The 17,405-nt window shown below is 40.7% G+C and overlaps 1 long non-coding RNA gene across 1 annotated transcript; it reads left to right on the forward strand.

The window, feature by feature from the left end:
• Positions 1 to 565: 565 nt before the first annotated feature.
• Positions 566 to 15,426, forward strand: LOC135498206 (uncharacterized). Its single transcript, XR_010449021.1, has 2 exons — positions 566 to 1,793; positions 12,978 to 15,426. It is a non-coding gene; the product is annotated as an uncharacterized LOC135498206 (long non-coding RNA).
• The last annotated feature ends 1,979 nt before the right edge of the window (positions 15,427 to 17,405 follow it).

The following is a 17,405-nucleotide window of genomic DNA, read 5'->3' on the forward strand; positions in this document are numbered from 1 at the left end:
TTGTTCATTCGATCCCTTTTATTCACAGCGTGATCGAAAAAGTGTCACCGATCGAAGACCGTATCTGAAGAGTTGAGTTATCGATAACATTGTTCAGCTATGATAGGAAGTGATGTGGCGACACTAGCTCAAAATGTCCGATGATTGCGGTTCCAGCTGGGCCTTTGTGTCGATTTTAAAGTAATTAATGAAGCGGTCTAGCATCTGATGGATTTCAGTCATATTTTGAATGTTTCCATTTTATATGCAGTGCGATGATGAAACCATAGCGAGGACTGCAGAGTGGAAGGTTACTGGGTGTTGTGGACAGATTGGTAAAATAATGCCCCGAATATCTCCACTGGGCCTTACCATGGTTCTGTTAATTAGTTATAGGCCAATGCAATCAGTTAATCACCATCACCATATATTTGTTTTCCATCACGTCGTGTTAATTCGTTAATATTTTTTACCCGGCTAATGAACGAGCGAATCATTGATCTTGAGCGGCTGGTTCTGTCTGATCACACATCCCCGCTGCCTGATTTCCAATTCACAGACCGTACGACTATATACCGCATTCCCCTTCTGCAACGCGCACAGCGAGCGTTAACTATCGGACTTTGACTGTAGGTCACGAGCATATCCTGTGGTTAACAAAGATAACGTTTGGACTGAACAAAAAGAAAGTAAGTTCCCACTTTCATAATGTTTCAACATCGTTGGGTAAGCTCTAATTAAGTGTTGACTACATATTGGATACATCGACTCGAGGTGAGGAGGTAACTAGATAAGCCTTTTAGAGTAAAAGGCGGGCGTGGATTTATAATTTAGCTGTAATAGTTGCAACATAATTGCAACGGCCGACAGGAATTCCGTAGACGCTTATCATTTCCAACTACCCTTATAATGTTTTTTTACTCGATGGCTATGTTGTATTTGATTGTGTGAGTCATCTGCTTGTCTTCTTATGTTCTTAGAAGCATGCCTTGGCCGAGTTGACATTCAGGATGTATGACACTTATCAATAACAAACCAGATGAAAAGAATTCAGTCATTTTAAACATAATAAGTTTCTGGATGTCGTTGATTGTCACGGACGGATGTCAACAGTGGAATATATTTCTTAAGCAAAGATTGTGATTAGATTGCTGGGCCGGTGGTGTGATTCGGGAGAGTGGAGACGGATATCGGCAAACTAATACTTATTCAAATCCTGTCGACACTGTTTAATACTTGCTAATTGATACTGGTGATTACACATGCATATATCTGTCGGGCGTTTGTAATATATGCCCAACTCCGGCTTCAACGAGTTAAATCGCTTGAGAATGCTGTGGTGATTACACAGCGGCAGAGATAACTAAAGATCCACTATTTTTATAGACCATGGGTATGGAGCGACTGCACTTCCTCCTGATCATAACCATAGGAATATTTACCTCACTCGATTGTGGAGAATGTCTCAACAAAGTCAGATTCTGTCGGATAATGTGTGCTCGAGGACAAGGCGGGGATGCTTGTCGATGTAATGCCGTCCATTTTGCGGGGAAAAGGACTTCAGAGACGAGCGTTCATCCGCCTCGGAGATTATCCAATTTATTGAGTGTAAACAACGACAGATCTAGACAGAGGGAGTTAGCATACTTAGTACATGTAATCGCAAACCTTCACGATGATGACAAACTTTTGGATTCTGCTGAAACTACTCGGAGTACGAAATCGGGAACAAGGACTCATGGAAGCCGCAATCACATAAACACGAAAAAGGAAGATCAATTAACGGATCTGGAGAAAATAAAAAAAATAGAAAGGTAGGCAAATATTACGGGTTTGTAGAAAGACCTGAACTTAGATTAGAGTCATCAACCCATTATGACATTTGAGCTTGAAGGGCACATAAAAAGATTACGGCATGAATCATTTACTGTTTTCTTCAAAATACGCAACTAACATTATCAATATAATTGGGTTAAAAGCCTTTGGACCACAAAACAAAACAAGAAATATCGATATTTAGCAAGCCTCAAGAATATTCTTTTATATCAGATTTGGCTGTAACGTGGTCAGATACACGATTGGCTACCATTGATGTGACGCAATTAATATGTCTTAGACATGTCTTTTAACTTAAAGTTTTCATGGAAGTCATGCGTACCTATATACTTTTACTTGGAGATATTATGGACAATTTGGGCACGATGACGTCATAGGAGCGTTAATCAGACATATCTGATCAGAAACACCTAGTATGTCAGTATTGACGTTTCATTTAAAGATTACCAAACCAAGTGAGTCGAAATTATCGCTGGGTGGTGATCAAGTTTCTGATATTGCATGCCAGCTCGTTACAGAATTTTGATACGGATATTTTTGACGCATCTCAAGTTGCATGGCCGTGTAAAGGCGTACGGCAGCCACCGTGCTGAAATCAGAGAAATAAATATTGGTTGATCATAGATGAGAACAAAGTTTAGACATCTTCTATGCGTCCATCTCTCATTTATAATGTATACGGTGGCTGGGAAAACATATCGGTATCATTCCCGTTTTTGTATGTTGTCGCCCCGACCAAATAAGTCGCACATAATAAGTCGTCCCGACTTATTAGGTCTGGGCGACAACATACCGTAATCGTATCTTAGGTAAACTGTTTGTTTTTTTCTGGACGATTTTAATGCTATCTGTTCACTCTCTGAGAACAGCAACTAACACCATACGTCATTGAAGTATAAAATGGGAAGAACTATGTGTCTCAGCCAGTCTCCCAGTGGTTTGTATTACTCTGGGGAGCAGTCATTTTGATGTGTAACACTTGGCGGGTCAAGGTGATCATGGTATGCTTCTCGGAAAATGTTCAAACCTACGACTGCTAGGTCGAAAGTCCTGTACTCTAGATCAGCGAGTAGGACAATTGAAACTTTAAACCTTGTGCTCTCTCGGCTTCTCTATACCTATAGCTTAGACCTCCCTCGTAGCAGAAACAGACTACATAAGAAACGTCAACGCTATAAACAAATAGCAATAATCAACCTATCTGAAAAAAATGCTATTCCACGGGGTGATGAAAGAACGTGCAGGTGATCTAACTTGATGCTATAAATCTAACAGCCTTTCATTTTCGTATTAGATTTTATATATAGCATTACGATACATTCATTGACTAGCTGCTGTCTGCCGCATCCCAAAAAGAGGCAACAAATTATGGTTCATTATCATTGCATTTCCTTGCAGGCAGGCAAATACCAACCGTAGCTACCAATTCGTTGGTCATGGCGCATCTGGTTTATAAACTGGGTTACAAAGGTCAGATCTAGAACATAAGCAACATGGGAGGAATAAGAATGTCATGATCCTGACAAACCACAGCTATATATGTATATGTATGCCCCCCATGTTGTATCATTCTTACCCAGTGGTGTGAATAAAAGGTTGCCGAGTTGAAAAGGGAAACAACAGTGGCAGCTAGAGCGTGTCATTAGTATCTATCTCATACCAGAATCATCAATTAACAGGATTTATGGCTAGGATTAAATGCTTTCCTCATATTGTACAATTTTTGACAATTTTGGTCCAGAACACCGGGATGGGGAATACCGTCACCCAAAAAACCTATTTGGTCAAACTCCAATATCTCACTGCTCGCGTTGTTAATTGCGAGTTTCAAGATGATATGCAGAATAGTTCCTCACGTTTCCACAAGTGGGATAACACCCACATTACATGTAGTGCCACATGAAATAAATGAAGAATTTATTTGACTTGATAAAAATTAACCCGAACAAGATAATAATGGTATTTGTTCTTAAGTGAAAAGCTGTAAGCTACCTTGGTGATTATAGCATTATAAAAAAGTAGGGCTAACTATATCAATGGTGATTTTCGTGAATGTAAAGCGATGTTTTGACAGTGTTTGCTTTTTTATATTTTCATTTTTACCACCGTTTTCTCGCGAAAATGTAACCAGCACTAGTTATTTAGTTAAGTTATTTACGACCAATGCGTGTGTATCAAACGGTTACAGGAAAATTCGTCCCCGGATAATTCGTCCCCGGAAAATTCGTCCCCGCAAATTCGTCCCCGGAAAATTCGTCACCAAGGAAAATTCGTCCCCGGAAAATTCGTCCCCGAGGATAATTCGTCCCCGGAAAATTTGTCCCCGAGGATAATTCGTCCCTGGAAAATTCGTCCCCGAGGATAATTCGTCCCCAGAATATTTTACAAAGTTGAAAGTTTCTGACTTTACTTTCTGAGTCTTGTCGAATGGATTGTAGCAATAACTACTACTTTCGATTTTTCTCATTCAGTGTAACACCTCTCTTTACTACCATACTAGCTAGTTACCTACCCCACTATTTTTATAGTAGGTAGAAGTAGGCAGGCGAAATATTTTATTGAAGAATTTAGAGCTTTTCTTTCATTTTGACCAGTAAAAATACTTATTTGAAAAAAAAAAAAAATTTCGCCTGCCCACCTCTACCTACTATGAAAAGAGTGGAGTAGGTAACTAGCTGGTAGGGTAGTAAAGAGAGATATAATGAATGAGAAAAGTCGAAAGTAGTAAGTAGTAGTTATTACTAGAAAGTAATGTCAGAAACTTTCAATTGTTGTTTGATTTTTCGGGGACGAATTATCTTCGAGGACGAATTTCCCAGGGACGAATTATCCTAGGGGACTATTTCCGGGGACGAAATTTTCCTCTGGGACGAATTTTCCAGGGACGAATTATCCTCGGGGACGAATTCTCCAGGGACGAATTATCCTCGGGGACGAATTATCCGGGGACGAATTTTCCTCGGGGACGAATTTTCCGGGGACAAATTTTCCTAGGGGACGAATTTTCCGGGGACGAGTTTTCCGGGGACGAATTTTCCGGGGACGAATTTTCCTAGAGCCGTATTAAACTAAGGAACATTTCATATGAAATCAACACTGACACTTGCACTGCTACATACGAGGTTATTCCACTTCATAATTTACTCCAACACTAAGATACTTCGAATTAAGATTTCACTATTCATGCTGAGCGTGGGTGTGAGAAGACCCTGTTCCATTTCGCAGTTCATAATCGTACAAGAATTCATCGGTAAAGATTAATTGATTCACTTGTTTCTTAGAACGGATGGTATTCACCCACACTAGATAGAGGAAACAATGAGACAGTCGATGCATTCTTTATTATTTGCCGCCGAGGCTTGCAACACAATGACCATCGAATACCGTTTCCTTTGCGACCACGCACAGTGAACTTTAGATCCTAAATCCTATATTTAACGGAAATTTCCAAATATCAAACTATCTTTAAAGGAATGGGCGGCTTTTTACTCTAATAGCTTTGTTCTACCCCTGTTTCAATTGCACACTGTACTTCTGAAAGTTTTTGACGATTTTTAGATTTTTAGATACTCTTCATAGGTAAAAGAAAAACACAATTTTCGTTAGTCTTCGCCCTCCAAGGGTCATTGAATTCCTAGTGCGCGAATATCTACCGTTCCCGAAGACGGTGGATTCCCGTGACGTCATTTTGTTTTCACCTTTTCAACCGTGTCACTGAGGGCAGTGAAGACAGCGTTGTTTTGCCGAGATGGGGGGGGGGGGGATTTCTTTTCCATTTTTGCTTATTTTTAAGGCCACCTTAGAAAAAGACGACGACTGTCCGCAGTGTATTTTTATATGTTTAAACAATGAAAAGTAACGTCGTTTGCCATTGAGTTTGATAGGGGCTCTCCCCGATTCGCTAAGCAACAAGGAAAATTCGATATCTCTGCAGCAAAACGTCGGAGAGGTCGCCCAGGTGTAGATCCATTGCTCAAGGTAGCGCCTTGCTAGTGCATTGGTCCACATAAAGAGGATCGACAGCCTGATGATTTCGCCCTTAATACATTGTTATACCAATGTCCTTTGACTCTAGCATAATCAATCATGCTCATGGATTCCGCTATTAAAGGCTTTCCTGTTTATCTATCAGCATATCTTTGGTACCAATATCAATCAAATATCGCAAATTCAAACCACATCCTCTAAAACAATACGAACATTTTATTATCAAGTTCATTTAATAGTTTGTATAATGAAACCTGCAATTATGAAATTATGTGTTTGCGTGCCCGCAAATTTTCATTAGCCATTCGGTAAATATGGCGCTTGGTTTGTGCAAGCTGCTGGAGATTCCCTTGGTTGTTGTGGGATGCCAGCCTATTGGTTTTCTCCGCCAAAAGTCGCAAGCAATGTGACGTCGGTATGTACAGCAATGTTTACCCTGGCAACGGGATTAACAAACGTGATGTCATTAGACCAGCTGGGAGATTGCTATGTTTCGACGATAGGGCGCCAGGTCGTTCTGTATATATATAACTTTGATTTGATATTACCTCAAATGTTGTGAAATGTTAAGTCAAGCTATCAATACCGTGTACATGATGTTACTCTGGTCTGCAAAATATAAGAAGTGCAGCAATTTGTGTTCACCTGGTGAGCATGACACCGTCAGTCGTTGGCACGGCGCGTTTCGTAACTGCTTGGACTATAGATCTGAAGCTTTGTACGTATTCAACATAAGAAAAGAGCTATTTTCAGAAGGAATTTTGGTCCGATCCGATTCTTGGTCCGGCCTTCAGTGGGCAACATGTAGCTCGTAAAACGAATGGCTGGAATCCGACCTACTCTTCATTGTATATGTGGAATTGCGTATGTATGTCAAGGAATTGGGGATACATAATATATGATATACATTGTTGGTTTCTAATACGACCTTAATTTCCTATATAATTTCACTGAAGGTGACACTTTCTTTTCACTATCTGACATGGTGTGAAAACCCATCAAGTAATAGACCATAGCATCTGAAACTTACATGAATCGTATATGATTACCAGGCCACAAGCTGTCTCATGTTGTCACAACCTTATTCGTAGGCCAAGTTTTGCTGAATAAATCACTTTCTCACAAGAAGTCAACGTGTATGGCAAGCCGTCTGTCTAATAATTAAGAAAACAAGGTTTTATTGAAAAAAAACTGGTTTTCTTCTTAAAAAACTTAGTTTCATGGAAGAAAACCATGTTTTCTTCCATGAAACCAGGTTTTTTAAGAAGAAAACCAGGTTCTTTTCAAGAAAACTAGGTTTTATTAATTATTGGACGAACGGCTTGCCATAAACGTGTTTGGTCGTCTTTCGTTCGGTTGGTCTCCCTGGTCTATATTCGAATCTTCCAATTGGTGCCGTGACCATACAGGATACGAACCTGTAGCGAACCTGAACTGCCTGCGAGAAAGAAATTGCAGCCAAGTCCGCAAACACAATGCTGCTAAAGACGTCATTTGAGGTAATGAAGTTGTCTTAGTTCATGATGCAAATGTCGCGAGATCCTATTGGAAATTAGGACTGGTTACACAGTTGATTCGTGAGAAGTTGATGGCAGAATGCGCCCGGCCTACATTAAAACTAGTAGTAATCGCATCACCAGTTGCGAGACATCAAGGCTTTACCATTTGGAGGTAAATGCAGGGTCTTTTTCTAGCTGTGATCGAATTGCATACTGCCCCCAAAAAACTGACATTCCTTTGCGCCGCAGTCAAAGATTGGCCGGGCGGAGAATGTGAAAACTCAACGAATTATAGACCATTGCGTTTGAATATATCAAACTGTGAAAAAAAATCAATTTCCCCAATGCGGTAAATAAAAAAATAAATTGCTTTAAAATATTTTACACAACACTAACTATAGCATATCATTGACACACATTTACCATAGGTTGCATCATTATTGCTGCTATAAAACTTGTCATCATGATTAAACGACAGCCATTTAATGTTATTTTGAAATTAGCGACAACTTTTTTGTAGGTTTGAGTCAGCTATCTGTATTTATGTCTACCATAAGACGTGTTCTCAATTTAAAACGTATTTTGTTGGCCACAAATATGTTGTTGTCATGTCCGTCGTGATGTGTAACAGACAAATAGACGGGTCATAGTTAAGATTAACAACGACACGTGATCGCCTTAATCCGGCGGTCAAGTGGTATTAAATGACGTTTAAATGTTACCAGGGGCTGTTCATTTTGAATTGCAAGTCTCCGAATTAAGAGTTTGATTATCCAACGTGAATTAACCACTTTTTTGCATGCGCTCCCCACTTTCGGTACGCATATTTTTAGCAGGTGGCATAATGTCATATAAAAAAGTGAATTTATTTTTGTTTGTTGTTGTCAGGTATCTGTATCAGTGCTCACCTGTGAAAGGTGGTCAATTATAGAATTAACTGATGGAAAACAAACGTGTCTTTGTCATGTAGAAACAGTAGTGACACGCAACAGCCAAATAGAAGGGTCAACGACAAACTTGACTCCGTCAACGTCGGATTGAGGCAATGCCGTAAAAATGTATCTCGGGGCTACGGCGCGGCCATTTCGAATAGGTATTTTGTTGTTCCCGAATGTAGAGGTCGAAAGCGAGTGCCATTTTCTAAAAAATAGTCATGCCCGCGGTGCACAAAGTTGTAACCTCCTCTCATGCAACCATGTGCATATTCTTACACAGCCCAGTAGGTTTAAAATGTATCCCTTGTGCAATGGGCAAGCAATTCACTCCGTGTTTGCCACAAATATTGGTACGAGATCCTTGCCTTATATACAGCCCTTAACTGCGGTGCCTAAGTTCGTTCAAGGTGACGACATATAAGGTGTCTTAGCTTTGTATATGTTGCAGCTCAATTTCACTAAAACCTCGAAATAATACGCTTACACTGACCACTGCCAAAACATCTCGACGCTATTCAAATTCATGTAGGTTTCGTCACCCACCACAATGTGACACTGTGGATCGGTTTGTGAAATCATCTGATCGACATGTCTAACTAGCGCATTGGCACAGTGGATCATGTCAAGTTTTTCAGGTCGGACATTTTCTTTGTCCGTTTTTGATACCTTTCGCATGCCGTCATCGCAATATGCGAATAACAGTCTCTCTCGTATTCTGATTATTCGACATTTTGCGATCTGTCCCAGTCATGTCTGACATTTGACAAAGGCACTATAGTGATTCAACCGCTAGCTAAATGGTGCCATTACTACACTACGTTAGTGTCACTACTTCTTGTTGCATTATCGAGTGCTATTCATTTTTCAAATATATTATTAATGGAGGCAATATCAAAATCGATATTATTCAAGTAAACAGTTATGATATAAGGCACGACTGTTCGCGTGAGCTAACATAACATGATGCCAAGTTCACTAAGCTGCAGGCAAACGGCTGATATCACATCAACATGGCCGAACCCGTATTACAACGCCAACGGGTGTCCACATTTGTCGCATGAAGGCCGCTATCATCTTGGGCCAAGACCTTGCACGAAGTGAGTCAATCCACGTGATGCTTCGATTCCATATGAACCACCTATAAACCATCTAGGCCACCTGTGGCTTGTATACTAATATCCTAGTACACGAGTTTGCGGAGTGATCTCGTGATCTGAGATCGATTCCTGATGTCGATCAGGGCTGGATGATTTACCAATTTTTGTGATCATTTTTATCTTGTCAACCAGGGAAAGAATGGTAAAAAATATATCCTTGATATATGCATAGTATAGTTTTTCCTCATGCAATTATATCGCTCTCATATCAATGAAATGTTTGTTGATATGACAAATCAACATGTTTGCCGGGAAGCCATTGTTACTATATTGATTCGTCAACTCTTATGTGCGCAGCGCCACCATTTTGATTATCAATTGGACACTGTGGTAGTTGGTAAAACCAGGACGCAGCTTTAGGACGCTGGACGCTGGGTTTTGTATCATTGGATTGCACTGCCAGGATTCCATGAACCTCGCCTCCAGTTCAAGATGAATAGTTTATTTGATTTGGTAACCTCATCACGAGACCTAACTTCCACTCCCACAGAATCAACCAAGGTTTCTAGTGTTGACCTCAATCACTCGCACAGTAACATGAGATCGAAAAAGATACCTTTGAAATAAAATCGGAACTTTCTCAATTATCGTGCGATGCACTGACATCAAAGGGCTGCATGTGGCCCGATGGAGCCTCATCGAATTCACGGAACAGACTGGACTGGAATTGCTGGGACGTCAAACTTTCGGGGCGGTTGATATTCATAATGTGACCGCATCCGAACGCGACTTACTGATAATAGATTTGCACACGTCTATTTGTTGATGAGCTTGACAATGTTATACGCATTCTTAGTGGTGGTGTAGTACTTTGTTGTGGTTATTGGTTCGATTCTGTTGGATTTTTCAAAACCAGTACATGTGGGGTGACCAACGCGGGGAAATGGAGATTTATTCATCTCCACACTGTGATTGAAATGCACTAAGTGTAGCCTCATCACCTACCACGGTCATAACACCAGGTTGAACATTCCCGCGGCCCAGCTGGTGATCGATTCCTGCCTGTATTCTATTTGTTTTTTATGGCACTAAAAGTCACAAAACGTTCCAGTCCAATCCGTTCCGTCAATTCGATAAGGCCCACTGCGGTTAATATTACTGGAGACGAGATTTATTGAATGGAGGCGATAAGATCCAACGATGCAAAACTTAGCGTCCAGCGTCCAGGTTTTACCAACAACCTGTTATAACTGACGGTTCAGGCTTAAAAGTAAATAGGTCACCGTGCTAATGTTTACGTCACGTATTCAAATCGTCCGTGCCCAGTTTTGACTGAAACTTTATCTTTTGCGAGAGCGCATGACTACATACCATCGCAAAAAGCCATGCGATAATTTGTCTTCTAACCTTGGTCACCATTTGGGAAACATTTTTTTGTCATGACCTTATTGTGGCCATGGGTCAAAAAATGGACATGTAATTAAACACACAGTAATAACACGTTTAGCTTGACCTGCAATCAATCTCGGGGATGTCCTAACCAAATACCATCACACGGTTGTATTCCTGTTTTGTCCCTGGTCTGATAGTCAGAACTACAGTTTCTTATACTATACAATGACCAGAAATGTCCCGTGCTGCCACAATACGAGAGATCGATTGGAGTAAAGTGGTCGTCTCATCAATTGTGCGGGCGTAATAAAAGGGCAATAAGACCGAGTGACTGCCTATTCTCAAATTGATAGTTGCAGCTGTGGTAATTGAGGAGGTTATCCCTGGTGTCTAAGCGAGTCGTGATCAGATGGATGTAAATGGTCAGCATGGTACAGCATTATGTCTTCAATTACGTCGGCGATACATCATGCCTCATCAATAAGTCAGTGTTACGGATAATGATGTAAAGGCATTTATATGGAGCTCCTTCATTTTTTTCGTGGATGTGTTATCATGTCTGCATGAGCCATAAGTTGATTTGCTCTTGAAAGTTATACTGCATTGGTCATATCTACGGTATATCATGTATTAGTCAGTTAGTTGTCTTTTACCTGAGAGGGGTATTTTAACACCGTTCTTAATTAAAGTGATACTATGATGTGATTTACAACTTTGCGGAAATACGTCCGTTTTTAATTGTTGATCACAAATGCAAAGCTCAAATTTTCCATTTTTGATAGATTTATTATAAAATCGCTGAATGTAAACCACCGCGACCGCGAAAATGTTCATGTTAAGACGTCATCAACGAAAACGTCGTCGGCGTTGCGCAATTTCAACGGCATCGAAGCGAGCCGTCCGGGCGGGATTAAACCATCAATTTCTAGAAAATGTGCATTTCGATTCGAAAACCTTACCGATTTATGAGACAGTGACGTAGTCATTTGTCAAAAACAGCTAAACATTATATGGTGAAATTTGACACGAGTTACCCTTTAATGTTAGAGAAGCTTTCACCTTCTTGATGAACTTTAAAAATGCTTCATTTCGCCTGTGGTCGTTTTACAACTATCTGGTCAGATGTAATAAAATATTATAGATGATTAGGTTCCACACTCTGGCGAGTTCATCGTAATCATGTGCATATCGCTGTAAATGATTTGGGAGAAGTTTGGGCCGTGTAATTAATTTCTAATCGCTGAAGCTATTGTTGTTTTGATGATATTGATATAGTTCTCTTGCGCCAAACAGTTAGTCCACTGCAGAAAAGAGCACTCTGTGATTTTAAAATCGCTTGCTAGATTTGGTGGTACTGATCCGTTGTTCCAATTACAGGTAAAATGTGGATACTGAGAAGAATCGTTTTTTGCCTTTAGCTTCAAACTCGCCTGCTGCAAATAGGAAAGATACACAAATGTATTGTCACTGGTTTCTGTCAATTTCCGAGAGTGACACGGATGGTTGCATTTTGTTTCTTACCTTAATAATCTAAAATACCGTTCTCACTTGCCTGACTTAGGTGAAATACTCTCCTTGACCTTTTGGTATTTTTATACGCTCAAGTAATTGTTTGGTGAGTCCGCATTACCTTAACGAATTCTACTAGTGCCATTATTTCGACCGAAGATGATGTTTCAAAGTTCTTCCAAAACAGTCCTGCTCACGTCCGATCGCCACATTATATAGCTACGATCATATACTTGGCAGGGCCTCTCATCGTAAGCGTTTCAGAAAATTAACGAGGGCATCGCTTTTGGAATTTTTTCGCAGTTTTTGATGCCAGACCCCCTCCACCCCCACCCCCCGTCTTCCAATCCAACGTACTCAGCATTCGTCAGCTTCTTACCCTTGTTTGACAGCATGTCAACTCTTCTCCTTTATCTCTATGGGCTAACCCACAGGTCCTCCTCTTCGCCTCCTTTTCTGTCGCATCTTCTCATTAATGGAAAGTGTCAGTCTGACAAGCAGGTTTGACCTGGCAGAGTCAAACGTCCCCAATTCTCCTCGATCACTCCAAATGGTTTTGGCTATGATAAGACGAAGTAAACATTTTAAAATCGATTGTAACTGTTAAAACTCGATTTGCCTGATTCGCCTAAAGTATTTACTTTGCAGGTCGGGCTGAAGCCTGAATTCAAATAGAATCCGTTCGTTGATACAAAAAGTGGACACACATCGCCTAAACAACGTTTTGATAATCTCTTTTCCAGATTCATCACTGAGCTTGAGCAAACGGAGGAAGGAGCGAATTCCTGATTGTCGATACCAATCCTGGTTACAGCTAATTCAGGATTGATCAAACGTAAAAGACGGCCGCCACTCGACCACCTGGCCCACTGTTAGCTACCGGCATATCATTCAGAGGAAAAGGGAAGTCGACATATATTGCTCTGAAGTATTTTGAGCGAGACTCTTTATCTATCGCTAACGTTGCTGTCTGCCAATTTCTTTCAAGGCGGGCTGCGACATATTTACAACAGAATCGTCGTTGACATGCTTGATAGCAGTTGACGGTTTGGACTTATATTAGGGAATTTTCGCAAGTCCCCGAAACACCAACGCGAACACCCATCTCACTGTTTGGCCTCCTGATAACGAAGTCGAACAATAGGATAGGCGTTCACATGGACGTTTCGGGGGCTTTGCGAAAACTTCCAATAGTATTGGACAAACCCGTATGAAATGTTAATGACATGTCTTAACATTGAAATGAAATCTTCATGTAGAAACTCCGCTTTTGGTCCCTCCGGGTAAGCGCTATAAATAATGCACACGAAACACAATGAAAACCACCTTTTTTTATAACGCATCGATTCTGGCCGATTCGACCGACTTTTCCGTCGGTTAACTTTGGCATTATTGATGATGGCGATTAACGATGGCGCTTACCTACAGGGCATGATGAACTGGTTGCGGGATATTGAAACTGTGCATGTTCTACTTGAAAATATTGGATATTTGTTCGGATGGACAAATGGCCATATTGACACATCAAGAAGCCTTTCGTCAATGACATCATAGTTTGCCAAATTTGCAATGGTCTTATCTCGTTAGCTAAATGACATGTCATGGCCGGGAAAGAAAGAAATTGTTCAATAAGAAGTTGGAAAGACTGTGTTGTTGGATTATTTATGTGTTATTCTGGAAATACGATTCTTCAAGCATTAAATATAGAAAAGAAACCCGCTGGTTTGTCCTACCGATAGCGAGCAAGTTTGTTGATATGCATGGGTTGTTTTTGTGCGTGCACCGTAGAGTAACCCGCTGGTTAACTTACTCCATAATTTAATGCAAATGATGTCATACTGTCCATGTTACCAGATGAGCTCACAGTTTATTTTAGATAATTTACGAATTAGCGCACATTCTTGCAGACTTGTCAGGTGAAGCAGCGATTGTAGCACTATCTAGGGCAGGCTGCTCAGTGGAAGGCCGGATAATCTTGAAAACTGCACTTTATATGAACTTTAATTATTCATGCTTCTCTTCTCAGTTAAAGAAAGTTATAAAAAAACTAGGAAAAATGACTGGTGACAAAAACAAATTATATACATGTACTATTGATTTTGAATTACTCCCATAATATATCAACCATAATACTACCGAACTTGAGCCACATGGAATTAATACTTTTTTGCTTATGTTTCTAGTTTGTTTGATCTCATCTCCTGTGTTGGTTTAAGGAATTGATACCGAACTGGAGGTGTTGGTCGTCTCACCAAAACCGTACAGGTAGAGCTTAAATGCAGACTAAAACCGAGGCGGATATACGAGGTTTGGGGAGTTTTTTTTTGCTCCGACAGAGTGGATTAGGTGAGACAATCAATACCGACAGTGGGGTATCAACTTATATTCGAAAACATCTAAAATTACACAACAAATAATGTGATTTTGAAGGATTTTTGACTGCGCCCGTATTACTCACCAGTCAATACGGTTTTGGTTGTCTGACACCCGCTAACTTAAAAATGAGGCTCCGTTGGCGAATAGCGCATTTACACTGTAATCTGCGGCTCATTATACATCAATATGTTTTTAAAATGTTGGGTTACATGCGTTTATTAACATTTTCGACACTTCACCAGCCGATCGAGTTTGTTTGGTCGCTGACAAAGTCTCAGGCGATTGTATTAATCAACCAATGATTCATTTTATGTCCTTAGGGTGGTAAACGATGTTACTTTTGCTTCCTTTGTGCGATATACACCAATACCTCCGTGATGCACAACCCACAGAACAATGTGGCCGCAGTGTTTGAGTGGTGCCATAACGAATCCAACTGGCTCTTGCAATACAGTGTGGGAAAATGTAAATGTCAATAATATTGTGCAACAACCCAGCTCAATAACTAATGCAGGTATCAAACAAACTAAACACAGAAAGTGTTGGAATCATCATTATGTGGCCGAAGTTTGGTAAATCAATGATTGATACTGTGGAGTTCAAAAGATATAAAAGATATGAGCGGGATTTTTTTCACCTGGTATGATATGTTGATAATGAAAAGGAAACAGAGTGATATATAGTTCACCACAAGTTCTCTGTATGATACAGATATGACGGTCATCAGTATTAAAAGCGTCTTTATGTGCGCAGTGGATATGTAGGGCGATTCATGATCATCAAGCATTGTACTAATAATGATTGCTGATGCATTTATACATTTTTCTTCTGTAATATTTGGTGCATCTCAAGTAAATGATATGTTGTGTGAATGTTCAAAATTTCATGCGCATACGGACTGACTGACACCAAAAATCTCACGCTTGAAAACGCCCATAAATCTCAGATTCGTTCAGTCATCACAATCACAATGTAGTCATCCTCGCTTTGCCAGTGGGCAGATTCCACATTTTAGCAATCTCCCATTGTCTAAACCGTACGTCGCCACTTCCGGCACAACTCCGTAAGTGTCGTATAACCCTGAGGGGGGGGGGACAATTTTGAGTATATACACGGGACATTTTACGATTATTTGCAAAGGTGGGTAAGTACTTTAAAAAAGGTACGGCCCCTTACTGATAAACATAGGGAAACCGAGAGGCAAATGCGACCAGAGACCTTGATGACAAGATGCTCGAACTGGGATCTCTCTCTATTCCTTCTGATTTCATGCGTTCCTTGAAATGTCAAGCCCTTCTCATAGTCCTGATAGTACCTCAATACAAGAGACAAAGACATTGCCAGCGCATAAGACCTGTCAAGGTGTCAAATGCATGCAACCTGTCAAATTCCGGCATGAAATTCCCGGGAAAATCCATATCCGTATTTGGTATTGAAATGCAAAGTGTTGACCATGTGCGTTTATTTACATCACGTGACCTACAATCGTGCATTGAATATAACATTGACCCTCACAGTGAGACAAGTTAGAGACCTTTAAGGCCCAGCTGGAATTTTTAGTACTTTATCGCAACGACAAGAACAACTGAATTCATATTTTGCGAAGGTATAATCTGTAGACCGGGCGTAGGTGGGTGAGGGCGTCGGGCGTGATCGGGCGTCCGGGCGTCTTTTGTCATGAGCCTTTGTTCTGCGCTTGGAGGAGTGAGTCTCAAGCGAGGGTTTCTTCTCCCAGTTGGGATGCATGTTTTTGCGTGCCTCCACGGTTACACACCAGTTGTGGCATTGTCCTATTTGGCTGCATACTCCGACTTCGGAGAAAATTCTGCACAAGCTCTTAATGTAAATTGGTGGCACTTTTGCTCGACTACATCTTATAAAAATCACTACATGTAAGAAATTTAGGTAAGTGCCCAGCACACACGACACAAGAACGGAACAACGGTGATCCGATTGTTTCAAGAAAGAAACCAACGACCTTCTGATTCTGAGCACGACACTCGCCCTACGTTGGACAACGGATAAAAATGGAGGCAAGGCAATTACGCGAGATCAAAGAAAGCCGTTTAATCAATGGGGACAATCAGGTTAAATATGCAAAAAAAACCAGTGCAAATAACAGCGTTTTCCCGAAACTGCACGAAAAAAATTACAACGACGCATAGTGAGAAATATTGATAGAAAACAAAATCGCCCGTAGTTGATCAATCCCAACATTTTTTGGCTTAGTTACACAAAAACGCGCACGCATGGGAGATGAAAACGAAAACAGTGTTCAGCCTCCAATACACATGCTCAATATTGTTTAATACATACTTGTACCACACGACAATCCTAATGCGATCAAGACAGTCGCCCCTACGTCCTCCTCGTTCCACAATTCCCCCTACATGCCTTAAGAGACAAGAAATATCCTTTTAAAAAGAGACATGTTCTTTGGAAAATGACAGATAATGATGTTGGGCCTTGGTTTCAGACCGAGAGGTGAAAGTTTGTCGCAATGAGGAACCGGTGCGATTTATCCGCCGCGTGGCGCTGCAATCGATCATACCGAAACTCTCCATTTCCAATGCATTATCATGTTATTTCTGAGCCCGAAAACGATCGCTTTTTTTCGACCGATTTCGGCGACGTTTGCATCTTCCTGTTTTAAATCTATTGAGTTATCAGTTTCTTAAGATAATTTTGCGGAAAATATGCGCGATGCCAGTTATTGGGCACGTTTTCTGTTGTTGAAATCCTGTGCAAAAATGTACGCAATGGTTTCCCGTGATTGGCCTCATGCGACGTCAACA

This window comes from Lineus longissimus, chromosome 13 (genome assembly GCF_910592395.1).
Source record: "Lineus longissimus chromosome 13, tnLinLong1.2, whole genome shotgun sequence".
In the NCBI taxonomy this organism is placed as follows: domain Eukaryota; kingdom Metazoa; phylum Nemertea; class Pilidiophora; order Heteronemertea; family Lineidae; genus Lineus; species Lineus longissimus.